This window comes from Balaenoptera acutorostrata, chromosome 15, assembly GCF_949987535.1.
Source record: "Balaenoptera acutorostrata chromosome 15, mBalAcu1.1, whole genome shotgun sequence".
Lineage (NCBI taxonomy): Eukaryota > Metazoa > Chordata > Mammalia > Artiodactyla > Balaenopteridae > Balaenoptera > Balaenoptera acutorostrata.
Window position 1 is genome coordinate 11,972,765 of NC_080078.1, and position 12,752 is coordinate 11,985,516.

At 40.4% G+C, this 12,752-nt stretch overlaps 1 long non-coding RNA gene across 1 annotated transcript in view; it reads right to left on the minus strand.

The window, feature by feature from the left end:
• Window positions 1-12,453, minus strand: part of LOC130704819 (uncharacterized) — a 132,671-nt gene extending 120,218 nt beyond the window's left edge. The window contains exon 1 of the long non-coding RNA XR_009005297.1: window positions 12,354-12,453. This is a non-coding gene — a long non-coding RNA (uncharacterized LOC130704819). The remainder of the gene's footprint in view (window positions 1-12,353) is intronic.
• Between the last annotated feature and the right edge of the window lie 299 nt (window positions 12,454-12,752).

Below are 12,752 nucleotides of genomic sequence, written 5' to 3' on the forward strand. Positions count from 1 at the left end.
TTTTATCCCTTACTATACCCAAGAGTCTCCAAATAACACTATCAACTACTAGCAACAATATGATTACTTAAATCAGTTTAAATTTTTCCCAGCCTTTCCTTGTTACAATTCATTGATAATCTCCTAAACTTCTAATCCAGAGGTGCCTGCTCTATCTCTTTCTTTGTCACTGTGCAAAAAATTATTAACCAAGAAATGAGGACTAGTGTCCTGTAGAGTTTCTCACCAGAAAACACATAGTCCCTTCCTTTCTTAAATAAATGTAGCAGACCACATACTTAGCTTTACTGACTTCTGGAGACTGCTCCCTCATGCTACATAGAGATCTTCCTCACTCCTTTTTTCACAGAGGCATGGTATTCTAGCGTGGGATGTGACATAGCGGTTTCTGGGTTACTTCCAGGTATTTTGCTATTACAAATAGAGCTGCAGTGTAGAACCTTATGTGTATGACTTCTTATATTTTCATGCTCTCTTGTGAATCTAACATACAGCCAAAGTTGAGAACTCCTGACCTACAGAGAAAAGCAGGTTGTTAAGAGACCCAAGTTCGAATCCCAGCTCTGCCCTTAACTTACTCCTTGTAAAATCTGGATAATAATATCTGTATAAAAATCTACCTCACAGATTTCTGGAGAGGATTAAATAAGCTAACATATGGAAGGTGCTTAAATCAGTTCTTAGCGTATTTTAAAAGGACTATGTTGTCATTGGTGCTATGAATCTTTAAATTTCTTTTTTTTAATTGAAGTATAGTTGATTTACAATGTTGTGTTAGTTTCAGATGTACAGCAAAGTGATTCAGTTACACTTTTTTTTCAGATTCCTTTCCATTATAGTTGTTACAAGATTTTGAATATAGTTCCCTGTGCTACACAGTAAATCCTTGTTGTTTGTCTATTTTATATATAGTGGTGTGTACCTGTTAATCCCATACTTCTAATTTATTACTCCTCCCCCACTTCCCCTTTGCTAACTATAAGTTTGTTTTCTATGTCTGTGAGTCTGTTTCGGTTTTGCAAATAAATTCATTTGTATTATTTTTTAGATTCCACATATAAGTGATATCATATTTGTCTTTCTCTTGGAATTTCTTATTTAGCCTCCCTGCCTCAGTTTCCTCAGCTGTTCTATCTCAGGATGTTGTCACAACAAAATTAGATCATCACTGTGGGGCTTCTCGAAATAGCTATCATCTCTGAAAATGTGGAGAAAGGGTATTATTTTCATCACCATGATTATAGAATGTCCGGTTAGGAGAATTAACAGTATTCGTCTGGTGGGACTCTCATCTCTGGAAGCTGTCTATATAGGGTTTCCTTACTGGACTGAGTCCGAAAGACAACCTGTCGATTCACTCAAACCACTAATTTAATTGACTTTTTAATTTTCTACTAAATTGACAAACTGAGTAAATTGACCAAATTGGCTGTTTTGATATCATTTAGACTCAGCTTAAGTGGAGCTAATCACGAAGGGGGAAATAATTGTTATTGACATTGCCGCAGTGATCAAAGGCACCCCTGGCATGGCTGATGGGGAGCACAAGGACCCTTACCATGTCCACTGGCCTCACACTCCACCCAACTAAGGCTCAGAGAACAAACACTGCCCGATCCACTGCACTGCACTACAGGGGGGAAAATTCTGAAAAGGATCAATCAATACATAAGTGAACATTATTGGCAAGACTCCATGTGCCCAATTCTGAGTGTAGTGAAGAGCTATCTAGGCTGAGGAGACTTAGATGGTCCCTGGGGTACAGTGAATAATGACCCCCAAAGATATCCCAATCTTAATCCCTGGAATCTGTGAATGTTACTTTACAAGGCACAGGGGACTTTGGAGATGTGATTAAATTAAGGGTCCTTCCATACAGAGATTATACTGATTTCTGCAGGTGGGTCCAATGTAATCACCAGGGTCCTCATAAGGGGGGGACCAGGAGAGATTTGACTACAGAAGGGAATAAGACATGTGAGGATGGAAGCAAGAGGATGCAGTGATGTGAGGAAGGGCCACAAGCCAAGCAATGCAGGCAGACTCGAGAAGCTAGAAAAGACAAGAAAACGGATTCTCCCCTACAGCCTCCAGAAGGACCCCACCTTGCCGACACCTTGCTCTAGCCCAGGGAAACTGACTGGACCTCTGGACTCCAGGCTGCAAGAGAGCACACGTGTGCTGCTGCAAGCCACCACTTTCACAGCAGCCACAGGAGGCTAACGCACTCCCACCAGCTGTCTTCCAGCCATAATCCTCGGTGCAGACACTTCAGGGCAGGAGGGGACAGTAAATGGCGGTGAAGAGTGGCAGTCCCGTCCCCTGTTTCTGCTTCTAACGAAGCGGTTCTGTTTTAAATGTGGGCTCCATGTATGATTTTATGGTGGGGGGAAGAAATGACTCTTCTGAAATGGGGGGAGGGAGCAAACTGAAATAGAGATAGTTGATATTTGTGGATCTCATACATGGAAAACACTTGGATCAGTGCCTGGCACATAGTGAACATAATAAAATGCAGTCGTGGTGGTGGTGATGGTAGTTATTATCTGCTCTGATTCCATCCAGCTCACTGCCGTTCAGGGACTTGCCCAATAGCACCCAGCTCCTAGTAGCAGAACCAACATTAGAACCCAGCTCTTTATAACCCTAGGGTCGACTGCAATCCGCAACCTGGATCTTCCCCCAAATAGGAAATGCCACCAGCTGACCGTGACTTATACTGAAATTAAACTTGCTGCATAAGGGCTGTTTTGATTTTATGTGTTTTGTCTGCAGTTCCAAGGAGAGCTGACCACGCTGGGTGTTCCCTGTGTTGCCCATTACCCTGGTGGGCCACGGTGCCCGCAGGTGATCGGCTATCAGAAGGGGCTAGCTGCTTCTGGCTCCCACAACCCCACCCCGCAACCGACAGCTGGAGAGAAGACTGCCGTGGAGATGGCGGGGCAGGCCGGGGCGATGGGCAGGGATGGTGAGGCAGTGGCGGAAGCAGCTGCCGGCTCGTTAAGGGCATTCGGGTGAAATCTGGGCCGTACCAGGCCCAGCCATATGCTCAAATGCAAACCACAGCTGCTTGCAGGCGATTCTGTCCTCTAAACGGCAGCAGCAGAGATAACATATTCTCCCAGCTCTGGAGGCAACTTCTCTTGCTGCTCTGTCACTTGCTTTGATGTCCCACTGAGGAGGTGTCCTGTTAGCCTAGCATCAAGTCAAAGCGATAGGAGTTTTAGTCTAGCCAGTACTTTTCTGTAACTGCACTGTAGGAGAATGGGGGTGGGGGAAAGACACAGCAGATGAGCCGGGAAGACACAATCCTTTGTCATACACAGAGCTCTCATTGTCTTTACCTAACTAGAGCCATTGCTTCCTATCTGAATAAAGCTCCTCACCTGGGCTTACAAGGTTCCCAACTATCTTGTGCCTACTCACCACTCCAAGGCCTTTTTCTATTCTTCCACTCACACCAAAAAGGATTACTCACTGACCCCCCACTATGCCATTCCATTAGAACACAAGCTTCAAGAGGGAAGCAACTCTATCTTTCCAATGCTGTGTCCCCAGTCCTCCATTTGTTTGACACACAGTGGGTCTCAGAAATATCTGTGAAGGAATGAATATGGCTTATTTTCAACACCTGCACGGTACTAAACAGTGCTAGGCATTGACTGGCATGAGATCTTAGCTAAGTTTCTAAACCTCATTTACAGGATACCTGTAAGGGTGAAAACAGAGACAAATATACAAAATGTCATCAAGGACATGTTCAACCTGTTAAAATATAAATAATATTATCCATATTTCCAGACCTGATGAACACCCTACATAAAATTGTGTAAGTAATAAGTTCATAGGGTTGATGTGATAATCAAAGGAGATAACATGTGCTCAGTCCCTGACACAGAGTATAGCTCAATAGATGTTAGCCAGGGCTTCCCTGGTGGCGTAGTAGTTAAGAATCCACCTGCCAATGCAGGGGACATGGGTTGGAGACCTGGTCTGGGAAGATCGCACATGCCTTGGAGCAACTGAGCCCATGCACCACACCTATTGAGCCTGCACCCTAGAGCCCCAGAGCCACAACTGCTGAGCCCGCATGCCACAACTACTGAAGCCCACGCACCTAGAGCCCGTGCTCCTTAACAAGAGAAGCCACTGCAATGAGAAGCCTGTGCACCGCAACAAAGAGTAGCTCCCACTCACTGCAACTAGAGAAAGGACGCACGCAGCAACGAAGACCCAACACAGCCAAAAATTAATTAATTAATTAATTAATTAATTATTTTTAAAAATAGATGTTAGCCATTATTACCATGTTGCTATTTTTACAAAGACTAATAAAATAGCAACAAATGCAGGAGTAAGTAATTACAGTGAAAAATGAGAGGTGCTGTCACAACAGTACAAAGTCCTGTGCAGCCCCAGAGGCTCTATCTTAAAAATGTATCTAGAAACAGAACACTTTCACACCATTTCCACCAATACCATTTTAGTCCAAGCCACCCTCATTTCTCACTTAGTCTATTTCAGTTGCCTCCTAACTCTTCTCTCTGCCCTCACTTTGCCCTTCCCCCTCCTCCCTGCCCTAGTCTATTCTCAACACAGCAGCCAGGGGTCCTACTAGAACTTAAGTCAGCTCATGTCACTCCCCTGTTCAAACCTCTCCAGTGGCTCCCCATCTCTCTCCAAGCAGAAGCCAGAACTACTATTGCCTACAGTGATGGTTAATTTTATGTGTCAACTTAACTGGGCCACAGGGTGCCCAGACATTTGGTCAAACATTATTTTGGGTGTGTCTGTGAGCGTGTTTCTGGATGAGATTAACACTGAAATCTGTAGATTGAATAAAGCAGATTGCTCTACTTAATGTGGGTGGGCCTGGTCCAATCAGTTGAAGACCTGAATAGAACAAAAAGGCTGAGTAAGAGGGAACTTCTACTATTTGACTGATGTGAACTGGGCCACTGGTCTTCTCTTTAAGGCTCAGACTGAAACATCAGCTCTTTTTGGGTCTCAAGCCTGCCAGCTCTCAGACTGGAATTACACCACTGGCTTCCTGGGTCTCCAGCTTGGAGATAGCAGGTCATGGGACATCTCAGCCTCCATAACTGTGTGAGCCAATTCCTCATAATTCTCTTAATTACATAATAGTATAAATAATAGTATATTATACATATATAATAACAAATATACACATCTGGAGAACCCTGCCTAATACACCTACAGGCCACCCACACTAACCACGGTGCCCTTCCGTGCACCACCATTATTTCTTTAATTTCAACTCTTTCCACTTTCCTTTCTCTCTCTTTGTTCCAGCCATGTTGGTCCCTAAACATGAGAAGCCCAGTTAAGCTTAAAGACCTCAGTGCCCACCATGCCCTCCACCTAGAATGCTCTTCTAAGTAAGTGCCTCACATCTTCACTTCTTTCAGATCTCTATCCAAATGTTATATGACTGTGAAACTTTCCCAAACCTACTTATATGAAATCGTGTGACACACACACACACACACAGACTTTCACTTTATTTCTTTTAAATTCCTTTAGTTTTCTCTATAGCACTTAACAATTATCTGACATACTATATCTTCACTTGTTTATTTGTTCAATGTCTATCTTTCTCTTCCAAATAGAATATAAATTCCTTGAGAGTAGGAGCTTTGTCTTGTTCACAACTGTATTCCCAATACGTAGACTTGTACCTAGTCCTAGTACCTAGTTGTGCTCTATGCCTACCTGTTGACTGAATTAATGAATATATTAAAATTTTAAGTCCGATTCTAGAGGAGAGAAAGGTATTATAGACAGGTGGCAATAAAGGATATACAGGCAATCAGAGTAGAAGACTAGAGTTTTGCTGAGTGTTGGTTAAGAATTAGGTAGCAAAGAATTCAGGGTTTTGCCCCCCAACAAGGACCTGGAGGACAGACACTCCACAGTGCTGATTAAGAGCTGATCTTCATGCTTAACAGCCAGCAGAGCAAAAAGCATGTTTGACATCCTTGCCTATAAATTAAGGAGCCCAACCAGGATATAAGTTTGAGGTGAGCTGCGTGAGTAGCCCCATTCAGGGCCAAGATTTTCCTCAGAAAACAGCTCTGGGTCTGCTCCAACACTGAGATAAATTGGAGACAGAGACCCTAAAGTTCAGTGCCAATGAGAATAGCTGCAATATTTTTAGTTGGAAATAGCCCACCAGAGCCATAAAATCTCAATGAAGAAATCAAACACAGAAGGTCTAGTTTTAAGCAATGTGACATCCTGGTAAAATCTCCAAGAGAAGCAGGTGGTGAAATATTGCCCCTAGTAAGTAAATGAGTTGTCTTGCAATAAATGGTTATCAGAAGAAAGAAGTTGAGAAGGCTAAAGTTGTCATGTACATCATGGTCAGGAAGAAGAGACCAGAGGCTGGAACTGGAGAGAGCTGGCCCTGTCTACACTAGAATAGTAACCAAATGGGGGATCCAGTGCTTGCTAACTGTCCCTGCCCATGAGATAGGGTATTAACTGCTCTATCCTATTTCATAGGGTAACCACAAGAGTCAAAGGAGGTAAAGTTTGCAGAGGTGACACTGTGAGATAACAGCAGTAGATTATGAGCATTGAGTTTTAGATGAGATGTTCCATGGATGTAAGTCAGGTGGACAAAGCTTTCTAAAGAGGACTAACTGCTACTTGGGAAAGAAGCCTAACTTAATTAATGCTATACCTACGACACAGCTTGCATCCCCCCAGCCATGAAAGAGCTTCCTTCCTTTCGGTCTCTCCTGCCCATCCTAGTCTTGTTCCAATCAACACGGCGTTGTTGAGCTGGACAGAGACAAGAACTTGTCTTTGACAAGCCACCTCTTTGAGCCCTGTTGACAGTTGTAATCAGCTGTTACTGATTATAAAAGCCATACATGTTTGAAATGACATAGGTCCAAGGTTCTTCATCACAACATTGTTTATAACAACAAAAAAGGATTCGTAATAGTTTGTGTTGATTTTTTTTAAACTGAGATACTTGTGAAGAATGAAATTCTATGCCAGAATTCCTAAGAATCTAAGTTCTTTAAATACTGATATGACATCACTGCCAAGAAATATTACTAAGTTAAAAAAAAGGAACAGAATGGTGTACATATAGGTATGCTACTATTTATATAAGAAAGAGAGAGAAAAATAGATATCTGTGTGGGGGGATTTACTTGGATTGCATAGAATAACTCCAAAAGTATGCCAATGAAACTAATAATACTGCTGCCTCCAGGGAGAAGAAGTAGGCAACTGAATGAATGAGTGAACAAATGAATGAGAGATAGAGATGTTTGCTATCTATCCTTATACCTTTTGAATTTGTCCCACTTGAATGTATGTCCTTAAAACTTAAATTAAAAATAAAAGGACAATATAAAATACATTAGGTGTGCTCATTGTAGAAAAATTTCAAAACACAGCAAAGTATAAACAGCAAATAAGTATGACTCCATTGTTTCATAACTAGAAATGATCATTATTAATGCTGATTTCTTTCCAGTTGTTTTCTCTGCATATTTCACATAACTAAGATCACAAGGTTTAGAGATTTTTATATCCTACCCTAACATAGTGCCACAAGCATTTTCCCACATCACTGAAATGTTAACAGAAAGATTATTTTAATGAATGATTTCTACTCCATCCTATGAATGCACCACAGTTTAACTAGTACCCTTGATCACTTAAGCAGTTTCCAATTTTTTGTAATTATTTTTGGGCACTGATCTCTGACTGAGTCTCTGATTATATCTGTAAGCTGAATTCCTAAAAATAGGCTTACTGGGTGAAAGGGTATGATTTTTTTTTTCCAGTCTCTTGATACAGACTGCCAGAGTCCCTCCAGAAATCCTGTACCAATTTATATCCCTACCAACTGTGTATGAGAGCACCCTTTGCACTATAACCCAGGGCTGTTCTGATGTCACCACTGGGTGCCAAAATTCTAGTCGTTCTCCAGCTTTGGATCAGAAATCAATAAACAGGACAGCCACTCTCAGAGCTGGCAGGCATAAATGATACAAGTTTGATAATTGCTTTGTAAAAGCATCTTTTCTGGATTCCTGAGACAGTTATCCAGAATTGGTAGATACTAAAAGTACCATTATCATGAAGAATAACACTGTTCCGAGTATTCTTTGTCCCTTGCTGAGAGAAAACTCTATTTTATAAAGCAAATTTCTCTCCTTACAACCAAGCACCCCAGGCTTTAAATTAAGCCACACAACAGTGCTGCAAAAGAATATCAACAGTACATGGATTTCAAGCTGGTTTCAGAAGCAAGACTTCTAGTCTGAACATGGCTACGTAAATAAGTAGGTTTCTCCTCATTTTACTCCTTCTCCCCCTAGAAGTCACACAAAAGCAAAAAGAGAATTATAAACTACACAAACTGTGGTTTCCACAGAATTCGAAGATGAATATAACCCAAAGTACATGTAAGGGTGCCCTGAACAGGCCGCGACTGGACTGAGATTCAGTTAGGGGAAGTGAAGAGTAGAAGAAAAAATAGAGACGGGAGAGTCCAGCAGGGACAAATTTCAGAAAGTGCCACCTAAATGACATGGCCTGAAGGTGAAGGCTCACTGAATGTTTACAGGGACTAGGTGGCCAGAACAGGTGACTTGGACGCTCTGGGACCCCGCTGGCTCACAGCAGCAGTCTATCTTTGTGGAGCACGGGAGGGAGCGAGCATCAGAGGCTGCCCGGGCCCCTCCCCACATAGGATCTCCCGCCCATGAGCTGGCTCAGAAAACCCAGCTCATTCCGTTATGAATAACACCAACAACAACAACAATGGCGTTATCATCATTATTCATTGCTGGAACAAGAATAATAATAGCAGTAATCGCATCTATAATATCACACAACAGACTGGGAGAAAATATTTGCAAACAACGCAACCAACAAGGGCTTAATTTCCAAAATACACAAACAGCTCATACAACTCAATAACAAAAAAGCAAACAACCCAATCAAAAAATGGGCAGAAGACCTACATAGACATTTCTCCAAAGAAGACATACAGACATACATGAAAAAATGCTCAACATCACTATTATTAGAGAAAAGCAAATCAAAACTACAATGAGATACGACTTCACACTGGTCAGAATGGCCATCACTAAAAAGTCTACAAATAACAAATGCTGGAGAGGATGTGGAGAAAAGGGAACCCCCTTACACTGTTGGTGAGAATGTAAATTGGTGCAGCCACTATAGAAAACAGTATAGAGGTTCCTTAAAAAACTAAAAATATAGTTGCCATATGATCCAGCAATCCGACTCCTGGGCATATACCCAGAGAAAACTCTCATTCGAAAAGATACATGCACCCCAGTGTCCACAGCAGCACTATTTACAATAGCCAAGACATGGAAGCAACCTAAATCAGGGTCTCCCAACCCCTGGACTGCGGACCAGTACCAGTCCACAGCCTGTTAGGAACAAGGCCACACAGCAGGAGGTGAGTGGCAGGCGAGCACGTGAAGCTTCATCTGCCGCTCCCCATCGCCGGCATTACCACCTGAACCATCCCCCCACCCCATCTGCGGAAAAACTGTCTTCCACAAAACTGGTCCCTGGTGCCAAAAGTGTTGGGGACCGCTGACCTAAATGTCCATTGACAGATAAATGGGTAAAGAAGTGGTATATATAAACAATGGAATACTACTCAGCCGTTAAAAAAAAGAATGAAATAACGCCATTTGTAGCAACATGGATGGACCTAGAGATTATCATACTAAGTGAAGTAAATCAGACAGAAAAAGACAAATATCATATGATATCACGTTGTCTACGGCCATACCACCCTGAATGTGCCTAATCTCCGCTGATATCACATATATGTGGAATCTAAAATATGATACAAATGAACTTATTTACAAGACAGAAACAGACTCACAGACACAGAAGACAAATTTATGGTTACCAAAAGGGAAAGGGGGTGGGGGAGGGATAAATTAGGAGTTTGGGATTATCAGATACAAACTACTACATATAAAATAGGTAAACAACAAGTTCCCACTATATAGCACAGGGAACTATATTCAATAACCTGTAATAAACCATAATGAAAAAGAATATGAAAAAGATTATATATATATGTATGTATATATATCTGAATCACTTTGCTGTACACCAGAAACTAACACAACATTGTAAATCAACTATATTTCAATTTAAAAATTTAAAAAGAAAAAAAGAATTTAGATATAAAGGTTAAAAAATGTATCATATAGATTATAGACAGATAACAACAACAATAATAATAGAGATAACTGCTTCAGCACCAATGCAGAGAGTCTATAAGAAAAAATATGGACAAAAGGTAGAAAAATTATTCATTTCAAAAATTTTACAATGAAATGTGGCTGGCAAAGCTCAAGGAAGAAGTAGAAATAAATAGAATAAACACCACAGAAATGAAAACAAAAGCATTAAGGTGCAAAATGCAGAACAGACACTGAAGAAAACAGAATAAGGGATATAGAGACAGGTATGTGAAACTTGAATAAAAGAACACAAAATGAAATGAGTTACAGACATGAGAGATAAAATTATAGATGTGAAAGACACACAAAGGAGACCCAATACTAGACTCCCTTAAAATATAAAAAATAAAATGAACCAGAACAATGAAGGAAAACAAATATTTAACAATACAATTCAACCAGCCTGAAATGAAAGGCTTGATTTTACGTGTTGAAAAGGTCTCTCATGGTCAGGAAAACTGACCCAGAACAGTGAACACTGAGACATTGCCTGGCAAAGTTGCTGGACTTTAAAGATACAGAATCTTTTGATCCAGCATTTGAAAGTTCGATTACAAGAGAGAAAGATCAGGCTGACTTCAGATTTCTCCACACTCAACACTTCAAGACACTGGAGAGGTGCCTAAAAATCCCCAAGGATTCAACATCTGAGCCAAGAATTTTATATTTATCCAAATCATTCTCCAAGAATAATGACTCTGAACAAACAGTTCTGAACCTGCAAAAACTCAAGGAACGTTATTCCACAGCAGTTCTTGAGGAAACTTACAGAGGATAATCCACAGCAGTGTGAGAAATGCCTTGGGTTCTAGCGCAAGAGTCTTAAATACATTCACCTAAGAGCAAAAAATGAAACACAAACATAGGTTTGGATGGTGGAAGAGAATGTAAGTGTTATATACCCTGACAATCTAGAAAGAACAACAACAAAAAAAAAGTTTACAAAAATGGACCAGGGAAGACCAAGAAGGAAGGAGATATAGTAATTCTGCCATTTACCTCATCTGTAACAGATAAGAGTCCAAGAACATTATTTAAAGCTGACAAATCAAGTACCCGAGGTGTATGAGAAAAAATAAAAGCTTACTGACAGTTCAAATGTAAACTGCAAGCAAGACAATATTATTGACTAAATTTGGGAAACTAAGGAGAAGGAAGGAAGGACAAAAGAACAGGAAACACATTAAGTTTATAACTGTTCATATTAGGAAACCGTTAGATACTGTGTAAAGAAATAGGGACTATGAGAATTATATAAAGCTATAATTAATTTTATGATGGTAGCAACTACAACAAAGGTACCAGCCTTCCTAAATATCAGAAGAACTACACACACACACAAAGATCACAGAGTAAATGTGCAGAAGCAATTATAAAGAGTACACATAAAATAATATGAAAAACTAAACCCAAGCATACATATCAGTATGTAGATGAGCCTCAATCATTATTAAAAGTAAAAGTTTTTCAGATTATAGCATAAAGAAAATCCAAACTCTATGTTGTAAAGAGATAGAATAAAACAAAATGATTTTAAAAAAGACTGGACAAAGGTATACCAGGCAAATACAAACAAAATGAAAGCAGAGTTTATGATATTAATACTATACAAAGTAGAATTAAGGCCAAAAAGCATTAAATGATACAAAGAAGGACATTTTATAATGCTAAAGGGTACAGTCCACAATTAAGATATCAGTTATGAATATTTATATACCTGATTACATATTACATAGCAGCAATATTCCTAAAGCAGAAATTATCTAGACATACAGAAAAATAAACAGCAACCTGCCAGCTGCAGAAGACTTTAATTCGGTTCTCCCAGTCCATGATAGAACAAGCTGACAGACAAACATAACATAAATCTTTGGTCCTGCACACCCAGCAATGCCACATGCAAAATGACATGGGCATAGGTTATTTATTTCAGCATTGTTTGTAAAAGCATGACTTTCCTGTTCATCAATAAATGACTAGTTAAAACAAATTATGGGATAACAATTCAGTCACCTGTACCATAACGAGGGAGAAAAAAAAGGATGAGTATCTCTATGAACTCACAGAAATGCTTTCAAGTGTTCTTCATGTGAAATGGTACCATATCTCCTCACTACTTTGGTTCTTGCAGTAGAGAGCTACACTATTTACACTAGCCCCTTCCTAGAAAGGAAATTGTGCATTCAAGTCCCCTGCCACGTGACTTGCCTGGGCTTGACCATGCCACATCCTAACAGAAGTTTTCAATGTAATTGCAGAGCTCTGCTCAGAATAATTGATATTTTCCTCTGTCAGAAGTGTGGGCATGTCCCACACTGGGACTACTCTTCCAGCCTGGGTCCCAGAGTGATGAGATACATGGAGAAGAGACACACAGACCCACAGCAGCCCACCTAAAACACAAGCAAGAAATTACTGTTTGTTTCTGTAAGCCACTGAGATGTGAGATTGTATGTTGAGCGG